This window comes from Aethina tumida, chromosome 5, assembly GCF_024364675.1.
Source record: "Aethina tumida isolate Nest 87 chromosome 5, icAetTumi1.1, whole genome shotgun sequence".
In the NCBI taxonomy this organism is placed as follows: domain Eukaryota; kingdom Metazoa; phylum Arthropoda; class Insecta; order Coleoptera; family Nitidulidae; genus Aethina; species Aethina tumida.
This window is the reverse complement of record NC_065439.1, coordinates 10,059,068-10,071,446: the sequence shown is the minus strand read 5'-3', so window position 1 is coordinate 10,071,446 and position 12,379 is coordinate 10,059,068. Positions and strand designations below refer to the sequence as shown.

Sequence of the window (12,379 nt, the reverse complement as noted above, 5' to 3'; positions counted from 1 at the left end):
CACAACCCCAATAAAAAGCCTAAATTACCAATGGCTTCAACAATATGTTACAATTGTGGGAAATCGGGTCATAAATCGGACAAGTGTCGGAGCTCAAGAAATAATGACAACCAGATGTCGAGACCCGGTACCTCGAGTGGACACCCATCATTCAATGGACCAAATTCAACGAAGCCATCGATTGATTGTTTCATGTGTGGACGACAGGGACACTTTGCATCACGTTGTACTGTACCCAACCACTTAGACGCCAATCCGTAGTCGAAGGGATCAAGTACCGAACGTCGCGTCAACAAGTGTTTGGTAAACACATCTTCAGGCACTTTAAAACATAAGGGTGAGAAGTTATCATTTTGTTATGATTCCGGGTCGGAATGTTCACTCATTAAAGAATCTATATCACTTAAGTTTAATGGTAAACGATTTTCTAATGTTGTTGTTATGACTGGCATCGGACAGACGAGTATAAACAGTACCCAACAAATTTTGGCTGTTGTTGAAATTGATAATATCTCTCTTGAAGTATTGTTTCACGTTTTACCGGATTATTGTATGCAACATGACATAATGATTGGTCGAGAAATTTTGAGTCAAGGATTAGCTGTTCATATGACATTTGAAGAACTTACCATAAAGAAAATCAATGTAGTTAACATGTGCGTTTTAAACAATTCCAATGAAATTAATTTTGAAAATTTAGACACAGATGTTCCATTAGAGTTTAAAAATCAATTATTGACTATACTAGATAAACACAAAGAGTACTTTGTTGAAGGCCTTCCCGAGAGGCGAGTTAACACTGATCCAATGCAAATTCGTTTGAAAGATCCAAATAAAACTGTTAATAGACGTCCTTATCGACTGAGCACAGAAGAAAGAAAAGTAGTTCGAGATAAGATAAATAAACTTTTAGATGCTAAAGTTATTCGACCAAGTTCGTTTGTTAAAAAGAAAGACGGTTCAGATTGAATGTGTGTCGATTATCGAGAATTGAACGATAATACTATACCAGACAGATATCCATTGCCATTAATATCCGATCAGATAGCCAAACTGCACAATGGGCATTTTTTTACTACATTAGACATGGCCAGTGGATTTCACCAAATCCCTGTCCATCCAGACTCCATTGAGCGCACTGCTTTTGTTACACCTGATGGTCAGTACGAGTACCTAACAATGCCATTCGGTCTTCGCAACGCTCCTTCTGTCTATCAACGTGCAATTACCAAAGCTCTTGGTGAACTTGCCAATACACTTGTTGTTGTCTACATGGATGACGTACTTATAACATCAGTCACTGTCGAGGAAGCGCTGCACAGGCTGAACATTGTTTTGGAGGTGCTCTCTCAAGCAGGTTTTTCGTTAAACGTTAAGAAATGTTCGTTCCTAAAGCGAAAAGTCGAATTTCTTGGTTTTGAAGTCAGTTGTGGAGAAATCAGACCGAATTCAAAAAAATTGAAGCGTTAACGTCGTTACCTCCACCACAGACAGTAACCCAGTTACGACAATTTATAGGTTTAGCCTCATATTTTAGACAATTTATTCCAAAATTTTCCCAAATAATGGCACCATTGTACGCTTTAACTTCAAGTAAAAATTGCATAGATTGGAAACATTCTCATGAAAATATCAGGTCAAAAATAGTAACTGTTCTAACTAATGAGCCTGTTCTAATGATTTTTGATCCGAATTGTCCAATTGAGTTACATACGGATGCGAGTTCAATTGGTTACGGGGCCGTCTTAATGCAAAAAAAGGCTGATAAACTGCGGGTTGTTGCTTATTTTAGTAAACGGACAACAACAGCCGAGTCGAAATATCATTCGTACGAATTGGAAACTCTAGCAGTTGTAAACTCTGTAAGACATTTTAGGCAGTACTTACATGGTAGAAAATTTACTGTCGTGACTGATTGTAATTCACTCCAATCTTCGCGCAAAAAATTAGATTTAACACCAAGGGTGCACAGGTGGTGGGCATTTTTGCAATCCTTCGATTTTGATATTACTTACAAAAATGGCGAACGTATGCGTCATGCAGATTTCTTTTCAAGAAATCCTCTACCTGTAAATGATGTACAGGAATTTCGAAAAGTCGAGCAAAAAATTGTTAATGTTACTGAATTATCAGACAACTGGTTAATAGCTGAACAACAAAAAGATACTGAAATTTCGAAAATAATAAATGACCTTACTAATAATAAATTAAATAATGAAATAGCCGCCACATATGAATTACGTTCTGGAGTCCTGCATCGAAAAATACAAAGAAATGGAAAAACTCGCTGTTTACCTATTATTCCCCGAGCTCTTAGATGGTCTATCATAAATAATATTCACGAATCTATAATGCATCTCGGTTGGGAACGAACACTTGAAAAAGTCTATGAATATTATTGGTTCGAAAATATGTCAAAATATGTTCGAAAATTTACTGAAAATTGTGTAACTTGTTCGGTTTCTAAAAGTCGTTCAGGCAAGATTCAAGCAGAATTACATCCTATACCTAAAGTAGCAATTCCATGGCATACAATTCATATTGATGCAACAGGGAAATTAAGCGGTAAAAATAGTAAAAAGGAGTATGTGTTTGTTTTAATCGACGCATTTACTAAATTCGTTCTATTACACCATACTTTAAATATAGACACTCCTAGTAGTATCAATGCTTTAAAGAAATCAATCTCTCTCTTGCTGATCAAGGTCGTTGTTTTGCAAGCAAAGAATTTCGAGAATTTTGTCAAAGCAGTAATATTAAGTTGCATTTGATCGCTACAGGCAGTTCCAGAGCTAACGGGCAGGTGGAACGTGTTATGAGTACACTCAAAAGCATGTTAACGGCAGTCGAAACAAGTAAAGATCGCTCTTGGCAAGACGCACTATTCGACATATAATTAGCTTTCAACCGTACAACAAATCGCACGACCAAGTTCAGTCCTCTCGAATTATTGATAGGAAAAGTAGCTAGACCATTAAACTTAATGTGGTGTGACGACAGGGAATCTGAGGTTGATCTTGCTGAGGTGAGGGAACAAGTCCAAAATAATATTCAAAAGATTGCAGCTTATGATAAGAAGAGATTCGATAGCACTAAAGCAAGAGTAAACAAATTCTCTGTCGGCGATTTCGTATTGTTACAAAACGAGGAACGAAACCAAACGAAACTTGAACCAAAATACAAAGGCCCTTTTAAAATAATTGAAGTATTAGATGGAGATAGATACAATTTAAAAAGTCTTAACTCGAATCGTACTTATAAGTATGCTCATGACCGCATAAAGAAAATGCCAGAAAACTTTGTGCCCAATGACGATGATTTAATCACTGTTTCTGAAGAAGAAGAATCAACGTAAATAATAGTTTAAATCTTAATTTTATTCATTTTTTTTATATTTTTATTATTATTTTATCATTGGACTGAAAACTGTGTGGACACTGATTAAGTTGAGAGCCGTCGCTGGTAAAGTGGTGAAGAGATTTTATCGCTGGTTAAGTGATAATTTCTAGTGAGAGCCGTCGCTGGTAAAGTGGCGAAGAGATTTTATCGCTGGTTAAGTGATAATTTCTAGTGAGAGCTGTCGCTGGTAAAGTGGCGAAGAGATTTTATCGCTGGTTAAGTGATAATTTCTAGTGAGAGCCGTCGCTGGTTAAGTGGCGAAGAGATTTTATCGCTGGTTAAGTGATAATTTCTGTTGAGTGTCATCGCTGGTTAAGTGATGACGAGATTGTATTGCTGGTTAAGTGATGCAGATCTTGAGGTTTTCATGTCCATAGATAAACTCTAGTCTTATATTCGAAAATATCGTAGATGTAACACGCATTGGGGCAAACTTTTATGCATTTGATTTGAAAGGTTGATAAAACTATCGATAGCCTGATATTAGTCAGGAAAAGCCGAATGAACTATTACTGTTTGAACTTAATTTCGAGGACGTGTGACTTGTCAGAATGGCCGTGTCGGAGGGTTCATGTGAAACGCAAGTAGTACTATGGGTTGCATACTTATAGTACTTGGGTGGAATCAGCGGAAGTGCTAAGCAGGGGATGGTACTCGAACTGAGGGTGACGGTAGAGGAGACCTGCGAGGGCGGACAGTTAAGCTCCGTCAGGGAAGCTGATCACCGCGTTTCATACGACTCCTAATTGTTTGACTATTAGTTATAATCCTGTGCCTGTTAGTTCAATTACATTGTAAGGACTACTTGCATGTTATTTAATATTCGAAATGGCCGATAATCCTGACCGCGCTGCGACACATATATTCATCAAACATATTTTTTTTATCTTAATTTATAAAAGTAATATAGTCCTCAATTTTTTCTTATACTTATTTTATTAAATTGTGTTAAATATTGTTATGTTAATTAAGGACAAATTAGATCATAATTACATATATTTTCATTACATGATTCATAAAAATATATCCATTTTGATGGGAAAATATAAATTGTTGTATTTATAATACATTTTTTATTCAAATATTTTCAAATAATAAATGTACAAAATATTTGTACACGAACCTTTTTTAATGATTCTTCTGTTGGAATGGGAGAAATGAAAAAATATTTGAAAGATCTGTTGATAAACTGATTTGAACAATATTTATGTAGAATTATATATCTTGTAATTTACACTTAACATTTTTAATTATAATCATTATTATTATTTACTACTTGAATATTATAAAGGTGTTATGTTAAATAAAGACAAATTAGATTATAATTGTTTATCAATTTTTGTTTATTAAAATTTTTATGATTACATAACGTATAAGTATATAGTATAACATCAGTGTTGATGATTTATAAAAATGTTTCGTCGTCCATTATATTTAATAAACACGTTTCTTAGGAAAATACAGATTGTTGTATAACTAAAAAAAAATACAAAATATTTTATATTTTATATATAAGTAAATTTACCATTAGAAGTCAGTGATAAACATACTTAAATTGAAGAATACTTACACGAATTTGTCTCAACGATTCTTCCGATGGAATGGGATCAATAAAATATTTATAAAATCTGTAAGTCGGAAGAGGATCGAAAACTGAATCCGACCCGTAAATTGGCATATTGTGATAAAATGTCAATGGACCGGAATATTTTTGTCTCCAAAAATACTTTTCGTGTGGGTAGAATGAGTAATCATAATCGAGATCGTATACTGTGAACAGGTTCTTCTCTGGGAAAAACTTCATTTTGACTGTCTAGGCTAAAAATTTAAAATTAAATATTTTCTATTACAAAAACGTTTGCTGAGCAAAATTATTAGAGATATTAATTTATCTATAACATATTTAAAAACAATGTGCAATTATTTATAATAGGAAAATCGTACTTACGATTTTTTGTCGGTGAACTCGTTCAAGCGTGTTTTTCGTTAAAGTGATACGTATTCACTGATTTGAAGGAGCAAAATAAAAGCAATTTAGATCGTAATTCTTTGGAATTGAGCCAAAGCTTTGATGACGTATGAAAAAAATATGTGATTCACCAATAAAATGACTCAAATTTTGTAATAATACGTTTATTTTAGTTTATAGTATCATATTTCTTTGTTTTATTATACGTACAGTCGGCTGCAGAATGGCATTACCACCCTAAGGTAGAGTTTCGTTTGCGACCTGAACAAGCGGGCTTGCATAAATTATCCCAAAATTTACATTTATTTGTATTTTAGTAAGTAAGTAACATTTTGTGTGACCATCTTAACGCAATAATTGTAGAATACTTCTGTAAATTTAGTTTTTGGAGTAGATATATAATTATATTATTATAAATTTATTATTTATAAATTTACATCGTATGATTTACAATATATTTTGTGCATTTATTTTTGATATTAATAGATGAAATAAAATAACTAAATATAAAGCAAAATATATAGTTATTTATTATATTTTTATTAAATAAATATATTAATAATATAAACAAAATTAAAATCGTGTGTAGCCGCCATCAGCGGCTATTACGGCTTTAAAACGATCCCTCATTGAATTCACAATATTGTGACAATAGTTCCGTCTTCGTAAACCTTCCCATATGTGGAGGCAATGCTGATACAGGTCTCTAGGCGTCCGTTCGTTGTGGTTCTCCCACATCTGTATCATGAGCCCCCAAAGGTTTTCGATTGGGTTAAGATCCGGTGTCCTAGGAGGCCTGTGTCTCATCATCTATATTTCTTTGCATTTTAGGAGTTGTTTTGAAGCTCGTGTTAAAGAAAACTCTGAACTATGATACATTTTTGTAGATGGTTTAGGTATTTATACATATTGGATTAAATTTTAATACCTGTCGCCATCGTTTTATAGTTAGTTTGATGTCAATTCTGAGTAATGCGTTCAAAAATGTTTGCGAAAAATTCTTATCATAATTCATTTTCGGAATCGGTCAGTCTGAGTTATGTTCCTACTATTCAGATACGCAATTACGAATGTCAGTAGTGGTTGCTAATATAACGTAAAGCGTAAAAAAGTAGCCGCTATATAATTAGAACGAGTCGTTTTATTCAATTCCCTGAATAGAGTGAAATGACCAATGACCATAATAATTTATTATCCCAATTGCTTACAACTAAAAAGTATGACTATATTTTAAAATATTTATAATAAATACTAAAAAACAATAGTATTTGAATTCGCAAAAAAGCGAAATAATTTTATACATTTTTATTAGTTTTTATAAATAGGGCTATTTTATTTAATTTATGTCTACCTGAGATAATAATTTGCAAAAACTAAGTTTTTTCAAGATTAAACAAATATTTCTAAAACTATGAAATACTTATTATATAATCGATAGAAGTAAATTTTTTGACCTGGTACAATTGACCCTTTGTTACGTCTACCTGGGTTTTATGGTCTATTTTTTTTTGGGGTTCTGGGCGGGGCTTAGCGAGAGCGGGTCGCAAGGGGTCGCGGGAAAGTGGTAATGCCATTCTGCTGCTGACTGTACTAGGTAGTCAAATGATAGAGATTATCGACTATATACTAGAAATTGCTAAGAAATATTTATCAAGGTGGTTCTAGGAAAAACGAGAAAAGTATTTATAGACTTTATATTTTAATTTGCCAATTATTATAAGGGTTCGTTTAAGATTATTGATTGTAAAATTTTTCTTGTCTTTTTTAATAAAATAATGGTGAAAGAGATAAAAACTTACATACAAAATAATTTACAAGCAAGAGAGATTGATTTGATAACTCCCTAAATTTAAATTTCCTTTTTTTTTTGAATAATACATATGGATTAATGCTGTACATATACAAATATACAGAGTGACTAGTCTAACGTATTTCTTAGAAGTTTATGGAGAACAGAAAAAGGTATTGATTTAATATTTTCCTAGCAATTATAACTTGTTATTTTCCTATTATTTTTTTTTTTTCAAAAATTATGACAGATTGATGGTTCAACTAATATGTCTGTAATACTATTTTTTTTATGCTGCCAATTTTATACATACATGTTCGTTGTTTACGTATAATTTTGTGCATCTTAAAATATCAATAACCTTGTTCTGTTCAATGGAACACCATTCATGATTTATCATAATTAAAATTAAAACCACCAGTAATTCTGAAGGGGATATATGATCAACTATCATTCGTCTACGCTTGACTGAATCAGATTTACCTGCATCAAGACTTGCCAAAACAACTCAACTTTCACCAAAAATTTAGGAAGAAGGTTAACGTTTGCCTACAAACTCCTTCATTGGTCACCGCAAAATAACAATAGAGTTCTATTTAGAGACGAAACAAAGTTTCACGTTTGCATTACTTTAAAACGTGGTGGCCGAAAGGTATTAATATGGGGTTGCTTTTCTCATCTCTGTATGGGTCCAATTCATCGCTTCTAGATGATATGAATAAAGAAAATAAAAATTGACATATTGCAATAGATTCTGTTACCTTTCTCAAAATGGAATATGCCATCAAAATTTCTCTTCGGACACGACAGAAAATATGCTGCAAGGCTGGTTAATAACAACAATTAAAATTTGAAAATGATCAACTTAATCCCAACGAAACGATGTCGAACAGTGATCAAAAATCAAGAATATTGGAAGAAGTTTTCCTTGATATTTTTTATAAATTTATTAAATTATATTATTGGCCCTTCTTTACTTGTCTCTAGCTAAAAAAACGAACAAATCATCGATTGAACTCAGTAAATATTTTCATATCTACCACTTGTCCTCTTTTTGTAAATTTTGTAATAATGTAGCAAATCGTACAGTTTAATTAAATAATTATAATAAGTAAAAGGCCTCTGGTAAAGTAATTGACAGAATCGGCATGGTTCATTGAATATTAAAAATTAATAAATTTTGTCCAACGAAAAATAAAAAATTTTACATAGTTCATTAAAGAATAAAATTAACCAACCGCATATTTGGCACAACAATAAAAGAAAAAATCAATAAAAAACCTAAAAACATTTTAATAATTTTATATATAAATATTTTCCAAGTACGGAAATATACGAACGTATGGCATCCCCTTAATTTAGTTACTTATTACTAGAGATGAGAAGACTGGTTTCACATAAATCGCCCGCTCCAAGCGACCGCTCCACGAAAATACCGCGACAAAATAACGTTATTTTATGGAGCGTTATTTTTATAACTATATCATCTCCGAGTTTGACAGGATGTCGCGATGCATTGTCGCGACAATGCGATCCGCGATAAGAAACGTTGTTCCGTTACTTGGTATCCGAGCGATACCAAATGACTTGTTTCATAAATTTTTATATCAAAGATATAATCTAAAACTGTGTTTAGATAAGGACATGTACAGATTTTGAAAAAATCTCCTCTCGAGACGTAGTTAATGAATGGCCTCTAAGAGTGTGATGAGATTTATATGTATAATATAAACAACGTTTGGAAAGATTTTGGGCCTAGGTATTTTTAATTTTTTTTGACTTGACTTCGATCATCTTACCACTGTGTTTAAGAAACAACTAGTGCCCCAAATTTTTCACAGTGTTTTACGTTTTTTATTTTGCGAACCAACTTTAAACAAGTCGAAGAAAATCAATTTAAGGTAAGTAAATTTAATTTTTGTTTCTTTTTTGAATTTATGTTTATAATATATTTTATTTTTATCTTTTCTATTTTGTTTATGTTTGTTTGTTGTGTTTTTATATGCATATATTAAAAATATTTTCTTTATATTTAAAATATTCAGTGCTTTTGCAAATAAAGATAAAAATTCTTATAAAAAATTAAAACGATTTAAAAATATTTACAAAGGGTTTTTTTAGATACGATTTATCTGATAATTATAACTCGGATATTATTAAGTTAAATGTATAATTTTAAAAGATTTTTGTACGACAATAAAATAAAAATAATTGTTTCAATATTTCTAATATTTACTTTTTAATATATGAAGTATAGTTATTTAAATTTATTATAATTTTTTATAAAAAAATTAATATTTTTCAATAAGAAAATATATTTATGTGTAATTTTGTTTTTGAAAATACATAAAATTAAACACAGAAATATATAATTCTTTAAATTAAAATAAAAACAATTGATTTGAATTGAAAAAATATTTTCGTAATTTAGTTTGTGAAAGATTTATCAGTGTTTTTTTTAGTAATACGAATATTTTAATTTAATAAAATACGTATATGTATTACATATAAATTTATATTTTTGTTTTAGATACAATGTCTCGTAAAGAATCCGTTAAATACTCAATGATTTGGAACTTTTTTGAAGTAAAACCCAAATCAGATAAAATTGCCATGTGTAATATTTGTAGAACCAATTTGAGTTATAAGTCAACTTCAAATAAATTCAAACAAAAAAAACATACGGATAGGAAACATCCGTTATTAAAATTAAATCCGTCTGTAGTGGCAAACTCATCCAAAACATCAAGTCAAGAAAGTGAATCCATTGATATTGACCAAAATACTGACGATGTTGCACTGCCAATAGTTGATTGTCGGCCATCAACTTCGAGAATGACGAAAAGCGAGAGTGAATCAAATATTGTAATGGCCAAAACAAAAACACAAGCATCAGTTAATACATTTTTAATAAAAAAATTTGGAGCAACTGCACAAAAGAAAATTGATGATAAGATAAGGAGGTAGAAGATTATACATTTCAATTGTTTGAACAGGCACTTAATCCATCATACCGATTGCCTACTAGAAAAACAATAACGAGTTCTTTACTTCCTGCTAAATATGAAGAAGTGTATAATAAAACGAAAGAAGCAATGAGCAATGTAAATAAAGTTACTCTTACAACTGATTGTTGGACATTATCTACAACAGACAATTTTTTGGGAGTTACTGCACATTTTCTAAACGATGACTTAGAAATTAAACATTCAGTATTAGGATGCGAAGTTTTTGATGAAAGACATACTAGAGCCAATCTTGCTAAGATTATTAAAAATATTATTGAAGAATGGCATTTAAAAAATAAAATTTTAATGATTATTTCAGATAACGCTCCAAATATTAAGAGAGCAATGAAAGAAGAATATTATTGCTAAGAATTCTTTAAAATGCGCCTTTTAAAAGAAGTTCATCTGCCATGACACTATTTTTTAAACAGCAAAAACAATTAAATATTGGACCAGCGAAAAAACTCATTCAAGACGTAAGTACCAGATGGAATTCAACATGCTATATGATAGAAAGATTTGTAGAACTTGAAAATCCCATTCGTACCACTGTAGCTCTTATAAAACATTTTTTAAGAATTTTAAAAAGTATTAGTAGTAATTAAACCACTAGATAATGTCACTAGAACCTCTATGATAATTTTTACTAATGGATTGCTAGATGTTTATCTAGAATTACGTAGTAGAAATTATTGTAGTATGTCAAAATCTGTGATAGCCTCTATTTTGGACGAGATAAAATCTAGATTAGATGACATAGAAAATCAGAAATTGTTGTTAATAACTACATTTTTGGATCCCAGGTTTAAAAATATAGCATTTTCTTCAGATAATGTTGGAGAGAGAGCAAAAATGCTAAGAACCGACAATATTTATTAATAATGTCAACAATAGAATCACAGAGTAAATATATTGTAACATACTAGCAGATAACAGATCTTTTAAAAGTGTTCAAGAAAACTTCTTGAGGTCGAGACATCATATAACTAAATTCGACAACAACCGTTTATTATTATGATTTTTACAGGATTAAGACAAAATATTAATATTTACAAAATCCCAAATGAAAATACGATAGGGCATTTCTAATAAATGATTACTTATTACTATAAATGCATATGCACTACTATATACAGTGTCAAAAATGATGAACGTGTCTATTCGCGTATTGAGACGGAACATCAATACCCCGTTGTAAACAAAAAAGAAAGATATACATGCAATTATGTGGGCCGGCCGGACTGACTGGAGGGGATCATTTGGTTTTGCTGCGTTTAGCATGCGGTTCGTCTCCGCAGACGAGTCGGTGTCTTTGAACACTTTATTTAATTGTTTTTAGTTTTTTTATTTATGCTTTTATTTATTTTATTTAATTTTTGAGATACATTTTTATCTTGAAAAAAGAAGTTTATTTTTAGAATATTTATTTTTGTTTTTGATATACCTATCCTACGCATATCGAGAGTTACTAAATGCATTCGCAAAGATTAATTTATATAGTGCGCTAATGCGCACTAGCACGACGCATTGTCTCTGAGAGTGGGGATTCCTACTACCGGCAAAATGTACTGTATACAGTGCGAAAAATGCTCTTCATGTCTGGATGTTGTAAGAGATAGATGCACGACAAAGAAAGTAAAATTTTGCCGGTAGTAGGAATTCCCACTCTCAGAGACAATGCGCCGTGCTAGTGCGCATTAGCGCACAATATAAATTAATCTTTGCGAATGCATTTAGTAACTCTCCATATGCGTAGGTTATGTATATTAAAAACAAAAATAAATATTTTAAAAATAAACTTCTTTTTTCAAAATAAAAATGTATCCCAAAAATTAAATAAAATAAATAAATGCATAAATAAAAAAAAACTAAAAACAATTAAATAAAGTGTTCAAAGGGTGTCATATCAGGGTACGTACCGATTGCTCGAAATATCGAATGCTCGAAATAACGGCTGCTCGAAACGTAAATATCCGAGAGCATCCGAGTGGATGTCAAATGTTCGCGGGAGGCGCTCATGCACATGCTCATGGAAGAACGTGCAGCTGACACGGGCTACGGGAATTTAATTTGAAAATCACCCAACATCGACCGCCAATTATTAATATTCAAGGTTGCGCACCGTATATTACTTTGCAACATCAGTGTATTCAAACTTAATAGTAGTAAAATTTCAATTTTTGGATGTAAATGAATATCTTTTACAATAAAAAT

At 31.4% G+C, this 12,379-nt stretch overlaps 1 long non-coding RNA gene across 1 annotated transcript; it reads right to left on the bottom strand.

Annotated features, from left to right (window-relative positions):
* Nucleotides 1–4,718: 4,718 nt before the first annotated feature.
* Nucleotides 4,719–5,430, bottom strand: LOC109603651 (uncharacterized). The gene is made up of 3 exons (XR_002191828.2): nucleotides 5,348–5,430; nucleotides 4,970–5,217; nucleotides 4,719–4,875 (listed from the first exon to the last, which is right to left on the bottom strand). It is a non-coding gene; the product is annotated as an uncharacterized LOC109603651 (long non-coding RNA).
* Nucleotides 5,431–12,379: the final 6,949 nt, after the last annotated feature.